At 47.3% G+C, this 13,075-nt stretch overlaps 3 non-coding genes across 3 annotated transcripts; 1 reads left to right on the top strand and 2 right to left on the bottom strand.

The window, feature by feature from the left end:
- Positions 1–5,513: 5,513 nt before the first annotated feature.
- TRNAY-GUA (transfer RNA tyrosine (anticodon GUA)) lies at positions 5,514–5,603 on the bottom strand. Its single transcript is given in 2 exon segments — positions 5,514–5,549; positions 5,567–5,603. It is a non-coding gene; the product is annotated as a tRNA-Tyr (tRNA).
- A 1,324-nt stretch (positions 5,604–6,927) lies between these two features.
- Positions 6,928–7,000, top strand: TRNAR-ACG (transfer RNA arginine (anticodon ACG)). Its single transcript has one exon. It is a non-coding gene; the product is annotated as a tRNA-Arg (tRNA).
- A 3,672-nt stretch (positions 7,001–10,672) lies between these two features.
- TRNAR-ACG (transfer RNA arginine (anticodon ACG)) lies at positions 10,673–10,745 on the bottom strand. The gene has a single exon. It is a non-coding gene; the product is annotated as a tRNA-Arg (tRNA).
- Positions 10,746–13,075: the final 2,330 nt, after the last annotated feature.

Genomic DNA, 13,075 nt, shown 5'->3' with positions numbered 1-13,075 from the left:
TGGATTCTGTAGTTGTGAAACATTTTCTTCCTCCTCTCCCCACCTTTCACATCAAATGCCATTCAGCTGCAGCTAAACATAAAGCTAAAATCAGTAACTATAATTCCAAAGTCATTAAATACTACCTTCTTTAAAGCTCCTTTAAAGTTCCTATGATACACTGATATTTTAAAACCCCTTAATACTCAGTTAGTATATATCTCCATAAAGCTGTGCAGGTATTATAGCTACTTCTACCCTTGTAATCAGAGATAGTACTCCAATTTACTTCTATCAGGCCCTATGCTACCTGCACATATACAGCACATACTTACTTCCCTTGCTCTAATGCGTCAAGTTCTGTCCCAAGGAATGCACATTCAACTTCAACTGATTTTAGTGGGAGATGTATACGCATGTATCTTATGGATAGAATGCAGCCCACTGTATTTATATACATTCATACATCATCAAACATACACACACACATATCTGTGGGCCTTATGTTCTACTCCTTTACACTGATTTTATGCTGGTGTAACACTACTGAAGCCAATATAAACCCACTGTGCTGGAATGGAGAATCTAACCCTATACAGATACATATTACACATGCAGTGTAAATGATTTTCTAAGTACACTTTTTCAAATTTATTTCAATAATTTACTGTGAAAGTGTGAAAATGCTAGTGACTGTTTCCTGTATAGAGTTAAATGTGAAAATGTATCCAGTTAAAAGTCTAGATGAAAGTTACACATGGTATATAAAAATCATCTTACAGGTGCTGCTCCCATAGAAATCAATGGGAATTTCACCACTGATTATTGTGGTTGCAGCAAATCAGACCCAAAGGTAATAATTCATTGATTTCAGTGGACTTTGGATCAGGCACTCAGGCCTAGATCTTCAAAGGTATTTATTTTTATTTTTATTTTTATTTTTATGTTATTTAAACAAGGGCTAAAGCCCAGACTGGGAGTTAGGCTCCTAAATACCTTTGAAGATCTAGGCCTGAGTGCCTGATCCAAAGTCCACTGAAATCAATGAAAGATTCCCAATGACTTCAAAGGGTTTGGGCTCTTGGCTTAAATCCTGTAATTTTTACTACATTCTTAATGGAGAAAGGATGCCTGAGAAAGAATGTAGGCCCCAATCCCGCATTGTGATCCACACAGACAACTGCTACATCTGCAGGGAGCCCCACTGTCTTAAGCGGGGCTCTGTCTACAAGGATCACTATGCACTGTTACAGCCTTTGTCAAAAAAAAAAAACCCCAGCAACTCTGAATACAGGCTTCAGGATAGGTCTCTGAAAGAATGTGGCTTTGCTAAAATGACACTATTAGACTGATAAAATCTATGGTCAACCTTTCTAAAGTTGGTTCCCTAAATCCACATTTAGGCAGTTAAACAAAGGCAATCTGATTTTCAGAGGTGTTGGGCACCTGTAGGTCCCAGTGAAGTCAGAGAGTCTGCTTATCTGAGGACATAATAAAAACTGAATAAGGATGTCCAGATTTGGTCCATAAATATGAATTTAATTTTCTTTTGCTTTTGTTTGCTTTTAGAAGGTGTTCTAAAGTGGAAACAATGATTACATGATTTGCTTCCATGTAAAGTCCCGTTGAAATACTATTAATCTTTTGAAAGCATATAGTTGCAAATATTTTGCTCTATGGTGTTGCATTTATTTGTATGAAAAATACTATGTATTTGAAATCTACCTTTGCTGTCAAACACTCTCTGAATAATAAAGACTCCCTATGTGTAAGAATTACAGCATACCTTTATGTTTCTACCCTAAGAAAAAGTTGTTCTAGTAACAGCCAAAATAACCAATAAGATCCTGACCATACACAATGTCTATGGTGACTTTCCAAACTGGTAAATTCTGAAAGAACTTTGTTTTCCCAAGAGGAGCTACTTGGCAGAAAAGTTGGCATGTGGCTAATGAACCTACCCAATGCAGTAAAAACAAAACAAAACAAAACAGAACTTCAGCTGCAAATGCCTTCTTTTTTCTACAGTGCAGGATGCTACTTATCTAGATGGGGAAATCTGGCAAATTTCCCACGTAGACAATCGCTTAGATTGTTTAAAGTTCTCACCTACACTGTGCATCATGAGATGTGTTACTCCATCTCTTTCCTGAGTTACTGGTTGTGGGGAGTCAATGGCCCATGCAATAATGCTTGGGATTGGCTGGCAGAATCCCGCAACGTTTTTCTCATGAAAAGAGCCTGAAGAGTCAGGTGGTGAAATCCTGGATCTATAGAAGTCAATGGCAAAACTCCTATTGTCTTCAGTGAACAAAGGCTTTCACATAGGGAACTCTGCCCTTGTGAAGGTGGCAGCACAAGATGCCAAACATTTCTATGCCTGCTAAAGTGAGGGATTTTTTTCCCCCTACAATGTTACTTAGTCCAATCAAGTGATTGGAAATTACCCAAGCAGCAACTGTTTTGGCTGGATCTATTATATGAGATTTGTTCTATTGAATGTTTGGAGAATGATTCAGACCCAGGGCACACAAAACAGAAAACGGGAGAAATATTTTTAAAGATTAAAATCTAGCAAAAACTTAACCTGCTGTTTAAACTTTTTGTGCACTTTACTCCCCTGTAACATAAATACATAATAAAATAAACTGTTTAATAGGAGACATTTTTCAAACATGCCTGTGGGCTTTAATTTCATTATTTTACCTTTCCTTAAGATTTCATATCCAAGATACTGATGTAATTTTAGTCAAGAATTTTTATGTTTTTTTTCCCATTTTCAGAATTAGAGCCATCAAGGAAGATGGAATGACAAAACATATGCACAATTAAATATATACTTGGCATTGCTGATTTATTGTATAAAATTCAAATGAAAAAGCTGTCTGGTGCATTGATGCTAAGTGGCAAGGAAGACCAAAGCGTGGGTGTAGCATCTGTAGTTTTTTTTTCTCATGAGCTATTAGGTTTGATATACATCTAACACTTAGGTCAACCCAGGTACGTCGCTCAGGGATATAAAAAATTTACACCCCTGGCTGAGAAACGTAGTTAAGGAGACTTAAGTCCCAATGTAGCCACATCTAGGTTGTCAGAAGAATTTTTCTATCAACCTAGCTACTGCCCCTTGAGGGGGTGGAGTTACTACAGTGACAGAAAACCCCTTCTGTTAGGGTTACCATTCGTCCGGATTTACCCGGACATGTCCTCCTTTTTGTGCTAAAAATAGCGTCCGGGGGGGAATTTGTAAATCACTCAAAATGTCCGGGATTTCCCCCCTCCCCGGCAGAGCAGAGCGAGCGGCTGGGAGGGCTGCAGGAAAGTCAGGGGCTGGACTCTGGAGCAGCTGTAGAGGAGCTCCTCCTCCCCCCCCCTCCCTCCCTCACTCCCTCCCTCCCTGCATTCTGAGCAGGCAGCTCCTCCTCCCCTGCAGCCCAGTGTCCCGGTCCGGCAGCACTGTGCAGGGCCAGGGACCGGGTTGTGTGTTGTGCTGGGGAGCGCAGCCACGTCCGGCTCGCACAGAGCCCAACACCCTGTTCTGAGCAGCAGGGTAAGGAGGCCAGGGGGCAGGAGAAGGGGCAGGGAGGTTCTGGAGGGGGCAGTCAAGAAACGGGGGGGGGGGGGTTGGGAGTTCAGGGGGGGGCTTTTTGGGGGGAGTGGAGAAAGTTTTGGGCAGTCAGGGTACAGGTAGGGGGTAGGGTCCTGGGGGGCAGTTGGGGGGGGTCTTAGGAGGGGGCAGTTAGGGGACAAGGAACAGGGAGTCTTAGGTAGGGGGTGGAGTCCTGGGGGGCAGTTAGGAGCAGGGGTCCCAGGAGGGGGCAGTTAGGGGACAAGCAGCGGGGGGGTGGGGGGCTGGGAGTTCTGGGGGGGAGCTGTCAGGGGGCAGGAGTGGGGAGAGGAATCGGAGCAGTCAGGGGACAGGGAGCAGAGGGGTTTAGATGGGTTGGGAGTTCTGGGGGGGAGCTGTCAGGGGGCAGGAGTGGGGAGAGGAATCGGAGCAGTCAGGGGACAGGGAGCAGAGGGGTTTAGATGGGTTGGGAGTTCTGGGGGCGGCTGTCAGGGGGTGGGGAGTGGTTGGATGGGGCGTGGGAGTCCCAGGGGTCTGTCTGGGGGTGGGGGTGTGGATAAGGGTTGGGGCAGTCAGGGGACAAGAGGCAGGGAGGCTTAGATAGGGGGTGGAGTCCTGGGGGGCAGTTAGGGGTAGGGGTCCCAGGAGGGGGCAGTCAGGGGACAAGGAACGGGGGGAGGGTTGGGGGTTCTGGGGGGGCGGGAAGTGGGAGGGGCAGGGGCGGGGCTCCTCCCGTCCTCTTTTTTGCTTGCTGAAATATGGTAACCCTACCTTCTGTTGCTACAGCAAGTGTCTACATTACAGCAGGGTAGTTGCAACACTGCAGCGCTCGTCATGTAGATATACCCTTAGAGCTCACTTAGTTTAGATTACAACATACTCTTCCACTTTGGGAGGAGATGAACAGATACTCGCTTCCAAAGCTCCTCGGAGTAAGACTGATAGCCATAGAACAAGTAGCTTGTTCATATTTGATGGCCATCTTCAAGGAAGGAACCAAAGAAATGATGATCTGCAGAACTGTTAGTTTTTATGGTTAACAAAGGAGAATCCACCAATAATAACAGAGATAAGAAAACAGAATGTATTATTATAGCACTCACAGTGTGCACGCCCAGACTCTGTCCTGAAGAATTTACTATTAAAGGCCTCAATCCTGCAAGTTATTTTGTGTAGGCAGACTACTGCCTCTGCTGAGTCTCTTTATCTAGACTAGGATTTGAAAGATGTTACCTGACGAGTTAATTAACATTTGTTAGCTAACCCGAGTTCAGAGACTAGAGTAAGCAAGGCACTCTCTCTTAGTCTACACTAGGCTGTTAACAAATTAGCTAATTTAATATACATATTAACACCTTTCAAATCCTAATCTAGATAAAAATACAGAGTTTCCACATAGGTGTAGGAATTTGCCTGGAGCAATTTGCCTCATCAGGGCATATAACATGGCACAAAAACACTATTGCTTTTTTTTCCTTTCAACAAATTATTAGATTTTGATTTTCACAGAAAGGTAGCACAACATCCATTTTTACCACCACCTTTTTGCTTGTTGGTTTGGAGCAGATCCTAGTGAAAGTAGAGCTGGGCCTAAACAAAATCACTGGATGCAAGCTTTCCCTCGTTTTACAAAAGTTTGGATTGGGACTGAAATTTGCATTGGGAGTCCATCTGTAATTACAAGTGCTGAGCAGCGTGAAGGTACAAGTTAAATGATATCTGCCTGCCTCTGTGAACAAGAGATCCAAAAATGTCCTTTTCCAGCACAAAAAAAAGCAGTTCTGTCTTATTTTGATAAAATATTTAAAACTATTATCTATTTCCTATAACTTTTCACAGGTATTACATATGTCATATGTTGGAACACAGAGATCATTCCGACTACCTGAGCCAGTATTGTAAGCCGCAACATTAAAACAATGTCCTAAAGCGCAAATAAAGATGGATGGGGGAAAAAATACAAGTCTCCTTCGAGCCGGAATCGAACCAGCGACCTAAGGATTCCCGCAGGCAACTCCTCTACAGTCCTCCGCTCTACCAGCTGAGCTATCGAAGGGACATGAAGCAGCAGGCCCTGAGTAACACACTAGAACTGAGAGAGTCGGTATTAACGTAGCGCGTGCGCAAACCGTTTTGCTAGTGCTACACGGCGCATGTGCATGGCCGCTGAGCTGGCCTGGTGACCCAGGGCGGTGCGCCAGGTGGTCCAATCTGGGCCCCCCCAGACCCCGGCTGGGCACTAGTCGCTCCCGGCTGGGGGCCCTGCGCCGAGCCGAGAGACTGCGGGCTGGGGCGAGGCCCACGGCTCCGTGCTTGGCCGCAGGGTGTGTGTGTCTGGGAGTCCCGTGACTGGCAGTGCAGTGTGCGTGGCCCCGCGGTGCCGGGTGTGTGCCCGGGGGAGCCGAGCCCGGCCCCGCGGTGCCGGATGTGTGCCCGGGCGAGCCGTGCCCGGCCCCGCGGTGCCGGGTGTGTGCCCGGGGGAGCCGAGCCCGGCCCCGCGGTGCCGGATGTGTGCCCGGGGGAGCCGTGCCCGGCCCCGCGGTGCCGGATGTGTGCCCGGGCGAGCCGTGCCCGGCCCCGCGGTGCCGGATGTGTGCCCGGGGGAGCCGTGCCCGGCCCCGCGGTGCCGGGTGTGTGCCCGGGGGAGCCGTGCCCGGCCCCGCGGTGCCGGGTGTGTGCCCGGGGGAGCCGAGCCCGGCCCCGCGGTGCCGGATGTGTGCCCGGGCGAGCCGTGCCCGGCCCCGCGGTGCCGGGTGTGTGCCCGGGGGAGCCGTGCCCGGCCCCGCGGTGCCGGGTGTGTGCCCGGGGGAGCCGAGCCCGGCCCTGCGGTGCCGGGTGTGTGCCCGGGGGAGCCGTGCCCGGCCCCGCGGTGCCGGGTGTGTGCCCGGGGGAGCCGAGCCCGGCCCCGCGGTGCCGGGTGTGTGCCCGGGGGAGCCGAGCCCGGCCCTGCGGTGCCGGGTGTGTGCCCGGGGAGCCGAGCCCGGCCCTGCGGTGCCGGGTGTGCGCGCCTTGGGGTGTGTTAGTGAGACCGGCCCTTGCTGTGCAGAGTGTGTGTGTCGGGAGGGGGCTGCCTGGTAGTGCAGTTCTGCAGCGGGGGTGGGGCTGTGCTGGACTGTGTGCCAGGGGAGCTGATGGGCTTGCCTGGTGCTGCCGTGCAGTTTGCGGGAGGGGCTGTTCATGGCCTTCACAGTGTTCGGGGCGGGGGGGCGGAGCCTTCTCAAGCAGTGCTTCTATCTGCAGGGCTCGGAGTGTGGGGTGTGGGGGGATAGTCTGGACCTTGCACCACAGTTATGTCCAGGGTGGTTGGGGAGAGAATGGACACTACTAGCATCTTTCCTCATCCCTTTACTTGGTACTCAGATATTTTTTACTTTTGTCGTGGGCCAGTGGCGCAATGGATAACGCGTCTGACTACGGATCAGAAGATTGTAGGTTCGACTCCTGCCTGGCTCGACAGTGTGTGTTTTGTTCTGTCTGATAAAATTCAGTCTTACAGGCATATTAAAGAAACACTTGTTTTAAATATGAGGAGGAAACACATAGTTGTTTGGCTGAACAGCCATGCTACCTTTATGCCTGCATGTCCAACAGAACTCCCAGCTCACAGTTGAACAGTGGCCTGCTAAATTAGAACTGGTAAATTGGAATTGCAAGAAATATTCAAGTATTTTTACCCCATTTATAGTTAACCTTTTGAAATAATTACAAATGTGCATTCTTTCAAACAATTAAATTCAGGGATTGCATAATGAGCTGTGAAATGGTGAAAATTTTAAAAGCATATCAAATCCCTCTAGAAAAGTCAGCTGCCTAAGAGCGGTACTTATTTTTGGGAAATGTAGGGGAAAATATGGGCTTCTTTTAGGTAGCAGTTAAAAAAATACTAACATGGGAACTCTTGACCTAATAGAAAATGAATATTAGGAATATGTATTGTTAAAAACAAAAGTATTGCTTTTCAGGGAGCAACAACCTATTAAAGTTCACCTACAAGTGGTGAGTACTGGATTTCATTTTTTCCCCAGCTATTTTATGAAAATAAATTTTTTTAGGCCAGATCCTAAAAAAGTATAGGTCCATTCATTGACTGATCTTTGATCTGGCCTATCATCTTTAATTAAACAAAGTATAGCGGGAAATAATTAGGTCTGGGAATCCAGTAACTGATATTCATATGATAAATTATTTTCCATGGTGATGATGTTATACTTTAGAAATATCAGACCATATTATATATTTACTAACCTGCAGTTTACTTTTTCATTCCTAGACCCCCCATTCACTATCTGATCTTTGTTTTATGTTATGAAAATTACTCTAAGAAGTCTAGTTAATATAGAAGTATTTTGCAAATTATTTTTGTTTATTGCCTGTGACCTGTCCCTGACTTTTACTAAAAATAACTGTGACAAAATGTGGAGGGAGGAGGGTTCAGCACCCACTGCTGCTGGTGCTCCCCCCGACTGCCCATAGTGGCTGAGTGTGCTAGGGTCTCCCCTGCCACCCATGGTAGCTCAGAGCTGCAGGGCCAGCAGCTTAAAGCTCTCGGAAGCCCCCCCTGCTGCACACTATGGCTGGGAGCTCGGGGTACCCTGTTGCCCCATAGCTCAGAGATGCAGGGGTCCCTACCAACACCCATGGTGGCTGGGAGCTCTGGGGTACCCTGTTGCCCCATGGCTCGGAGATGCAGGGTTCCCCACTGTTGGTGTCACTGGGCATAGCTACCAGGTAACTCGGGGGATGGAAGGCCATAAGTGCCGATGAAACCCCCCTGCTCTGGGTCTAAGTGAGCTACAGTAACTCCATCTTGTGAACTTTCACTAGCCTCCATGCTAACAGCCAAAAATGCTGAAGCAGAATATGTAATGGTCAGCTTTTTAGCAGACAGCTGCAGTTTCGCTCACATTAGCAGAAGCAGTAGTGAGAAGAAGGGAGAAAGGAGGAGGGAAAGGCCTACTACGTAGAGCTTGCAAGGTCGAAGATAAGCGTGTGGACGAGAACTTTTCTAACACGCCACAATGTAATGCTTGTTGTCGGGAAGGGAGGGGTAAGGGAGAAACAGAACAAAGGCTTGTACACAAACAGCTTGGAATATAAAATGGGAAACTTGCTTGTATTTGCTGCGCTTGATTTGAGACATGCTGGTCTCCTAGTGCCTATTCAGAGCTCTTGAATAAATTTGGTTTGCTTCTCCACCCTGGTGTGTCTATTGGTGCGATGCACACCGGGCAACGAACCCTGTTGCCCCCCTCGGGTCCTTTGGGCCGGCAACACCACCACCTGGCTGACAGCTCCAGCCCCATGGCCCCAGGGCTGAAGCAGAAAATGTCATAGAGTTCTCTGGAAGTCACAGATTCCGTGACCTCTGTGACAAAATCTTAGCCTTAATTCTAAGATATTTTTAAAGTATATGTGATATTTTCAGTATGTTTAAAGAAGAATAATTTTTGATCAGGAAGCTAACATAATTGAAATGGTAAGAAATACTCAAAATACCAAATATTTGTAGATTTAATAAAATTTTCCATAAATTTACAGTGAACAAGCCCCATGATCACTGATAAATGTTGTAGTTAGAGCTTTAATTTTAGCACTCTATCATCTTTACATCAAGATCATAGCTTTTTTTTTCTTTTACAAGTTTAGTAAGTTGCACTCTCAGCAAGTTTGCAGATGACACTAAACTGGGTGGAGTGGTAGATACGTTGGAGGGTAGGGATAAGATACAGAGGGACCTAGACAAATTAGAGGATTGGGCCAAAAGAAACCTGATGAGGTTCAACAAGGACAAGTGCAGAGTCCTGCACTTAGGACGGAAGAATCCCATTCACTGTTACAGACTAGGGACCGAGTGGCTAGGCAGCAGTTCTGCAGAAAAGGACCTAGGGGTTACGGTGGACAAGTAGCTGGATATGAGTCAACAGTGTGCCCTTGTTGCCAAGAAGGCTAACGGCATTTTGGGCTGTATAAGTAGGGGCATTGCCAGCAGATCGAGGGACGTGATCGTTTCCCTCTATTCGACATTGGTGAGGCCTCACCTGGAGTACTGTGTCCAGTTTTGGGCCCCACAGTACAAGAAGGATGTGGAAAAATTGGAAAGAGTCCAGCGGAGGGCAACAAAAATGATTAGGGGGCTGGAGCATATGAGTTATGAGGAGAGGCTGAGGGAACTGGGATTGTTTAGTCTGCAGAAGAGAAGAATGAGGGGGGATTTGATAGCTGCTTTCAACTACCTGAAAGGGGGTTCCAAAGAGGATGGATCTATACTGTTCTCAGTGGTACCATATGACAGAACAAGGAGTAATGGTCTCAAGTTGCAGTGGGGGAGGTTTAGATTGGATATTAGGAAAAACTTTTTCACTAGGAGTGGTGAAGCACTGGAATGGGTTACCTAAGGAGGAGGTGGAATCTCCTTCCTTAGAGGTTTTTAAGGTCAGGCTTGACAAAGCCCTGGCTGGGATGATTTAGTTGGGATTAGGTCCTGCTTTGAGCAGGGGGTTGGACTAGAAGATCTCCTGAGGTCTCTTCCAACCCTGATATTCTATGATTCTAAATTGTCCACTGTACTAAGTGCAGTATCATTATCTGAATAGAACAGAACTCTCACTCCAGAGTAAGCCATGCTGCAGATGGAAGCGAGCACTATGAAGTAGTTTGGAATGGCAAGCTCTCTGTTTGAAGTCCTGATTTACTGCATGTCCACAAAACCCAGTTCAAGTATTTATAACTTCATAAAGTTATTTTTTCAAATTCTCATGACTTATTGGGAACTTGTGCTGCTCGATTTGAATATGTGATGGCTGAAATATGAAAATGTAACTGTAAAGGGCAAAAATGCCAAATTTAAAGTAAAAAAGTGCAAAAGAGAAATTAAAAAAACAGCAGAAAGTATTTTACAGAAACCAAAAGGTTTTCCAGTGGTCTGACACCAAGAAAGGAAGCTTCAGGTCAGAAGGAGAAGTTTGGGGTTTTTAAGAGTGTTGTGGAGTGAAACTAGTAAATTATAATGAAAGTCGTTTTGCAACATTAGCTATAACAGCAGTTTCTCCCAGGCAAGCTATAATCAATTAGTAAAATATCAGAAAGAAAACAATTCAGGAGACTTGTTTTTCAGAAAAGAATACCCAAGCCAGGCAGGAGTCGAACCTACAATCTTCTGATCCGTAGTCAGACGCGTTATCCATTGCGCCACTGGCCCTGAATATTGACTTTTGATTATGAATAGAGGGACATATAGTATTATTCTACCCAAACTTATAAATATGGCATTAGGGTAACAGTATACAGAGGCTAGGTCTATATTACAAACTTACATCAGTAGAACTACATCACTCCTGATCGATTCGGTTATACCAACCTAATCCCCGGTGTAAAGAGTGCTATGTTGACAGGAGAAACACTCCCATCAACATAGCTATCGCCACTTGCTAAGGTGGATTAACTACACTGACAGGAGAAGCTCTCCTGTTGGCATAGTAATGTCTTCATTACAGCTGCACTGAGCCAGCCTTTTAAGTTTAAACCTGCCTTTAGGGTGGATAATGTAGAAGGGAGCACGAACAGCTAGAGGATACTTATATAGTATCAAAAGTGTGGAAGGTTATTTAAAGGCAATTATGAGATCAGCTCTTTGCCCCAAAGAGCTTGCAATCTAAACAGCTGATTTTACAGAGGGGTGTGCAAAAGCAGACACTTGGGGCTTAGCTAGACTACTACTTTAATTATGCTGGTATTGATAAAGTGATATGACCCCACCTACTGCGAGCACAGTTATACTGATATAAAAGTGCTTTGTAGCAGTATAGCTTTTTCCATATGGAAAGGGGAATAGCTATACTGGCATAAGTCATATGGGATGCATCAGGCGAGGTATTTCCAGTAAAGATAAGGAGGTGTTAGTACCGTTATACAAGGCACTGGTGAGACCTCATCTGGAATATTGTGTGCAGTTCTAGTCTCTCATGTTTAAGAAGGATGAATTCAAACTGGAACAGGTACAGAGAAGGGCTACTAGGATGATCTGAGAAATGGAAAACCTGTCTTATGAAAGGTGACTCAAAGAGCTGGGCTTGTTTAGCCTAACCAAAAGAAGGCTGAGGGGAGATATGATTGCTCTTTATAAATATATCAGAGGGATAAATATCAGGGAGGGAGACGAATTATTTAAAATTAATACCAATGTGGACACAAGAACAAATGGCTATAAACTGGACATTAGGAAGTTTAGACTTGAAATTAAACAAAGGTTTCTAACCATTAGGAGTGAAGTTCTGGAACAGCCTTCCAAGGGGAGTAGTGGGGGCAAAAGACATATCTGGCTTCAAGACTAAGCTTGATAAGTTTATGGAGGGGATGGTATGATAGGATAGCCTAATTTTGGCAATTAATTGATCGTTGATTATTAGCAGGTAAATATGCCCAATGGTCTGTGATGGGATGTTAGATGGGGTGGGATCTGAGTTACTACAGAGAATTCTTTCCTGGGTGCTGGCTGGTGACTCTTGCCCACATGCAGGGCCGGATCTAGCATTTTTGCCGCCCCAAGCAGCAAAAAAAAAAAAAAAAAAAAAGCACCGCGATCGCCAGCAGGTCCTTTGCTCCGAGAGGGAGTACCAGCCCCTCTGCTGAATTGCCGCCGAACAACCGGACGTGCCGCTGCCCTCTTCATTGGCTGCCCCAGGCACCTGCTTGCTATTTGGGGTCGGGAAGGAATTTTCCTCCAGGGCAGATTGGCAGAGGCCCTGGAGGTTTTTCGCCTTCCTCGCAGCGTGGGGCACGGGTCACTTGCTGGAGGATTCTCTGCACCTTGAGGTCTTTAAATGACGATTTGAGGACCTCAATAACTCAGGCATAGGTTAGGGGTTTGTTACAGGAGTGGGTGGGTGAGGTTCTGTGGCCTGCGTTGTGCAAGAGGTCAGACTAGATGATCATAATGGTCCCTTCTGACCTTAATAACTATGAGTCTATAAGTCACCACTACAGTCATGTCCATGGTAGGGCTTTGACTGGTATATTGGTAAATAGTTATACCTAGGGTTACCATATTTTGAGTGTCCAAAAAGAGGACACGCCACGGGGCCCCGGCCCCGCCCCCACTCCACCCCTTTCCCACAGTCCCCGCCCCAACTCCGCCCACTCCCCTGCTTCCCGCGAACATTTGATTCGCGGGAAGCCTGAAGCAGGCAGCAGGTAAGCGGGGGTGGGGTGGGGGGAGGAGGCGCGGCCCAGTCTGGCCCCCCCGGCGTCTCCAGCCTGGCTTGGCTCGGGCCCTGGGGTGCCGGCCCCGGGCTAGCCCCTGGCCGAGCACTCCCGGCCCGCCCAGCACCGCCGGCCCAGCCCCGGCCCCTGGCCGAACACCGCCGGCCTGGCTCCAGCCCCCGGCCCAGCACCGCCGGCCCAGCACCGCCGGCCCAGCCCTGGCCCCCGGCTCAGCACTGCCAGCTCAGCCCCGGCCCCCGGCTCAGCATCGACCCCCGGCCTGGCCCCTGGCTCAGCACCGCCGGCCCGGCCCCCGGCCCCCGGCCCCCC

The sequence above is a fragment of the Malaclemys terrapin genome, chromosome 2 (genome assembly GCF_027887155.1).
Source record: "Malaclemys terrapin pileata isolate rMalTer1 chromosome 2, rMalTer1.hap1, whole genome shotgun sequence".
Taxonomy (NCBI): domain Eukaryota; kingdom Metazoa; phylum Chordata; order Testudines; family Emydidae; genus Malaclemys; species Malaclemys terrapin.
The sequence above is the reverse complement of the archived record's forward strand: the minus strand, read 5'-3'. Positions and strand labels throughout refer to the sequence as shown.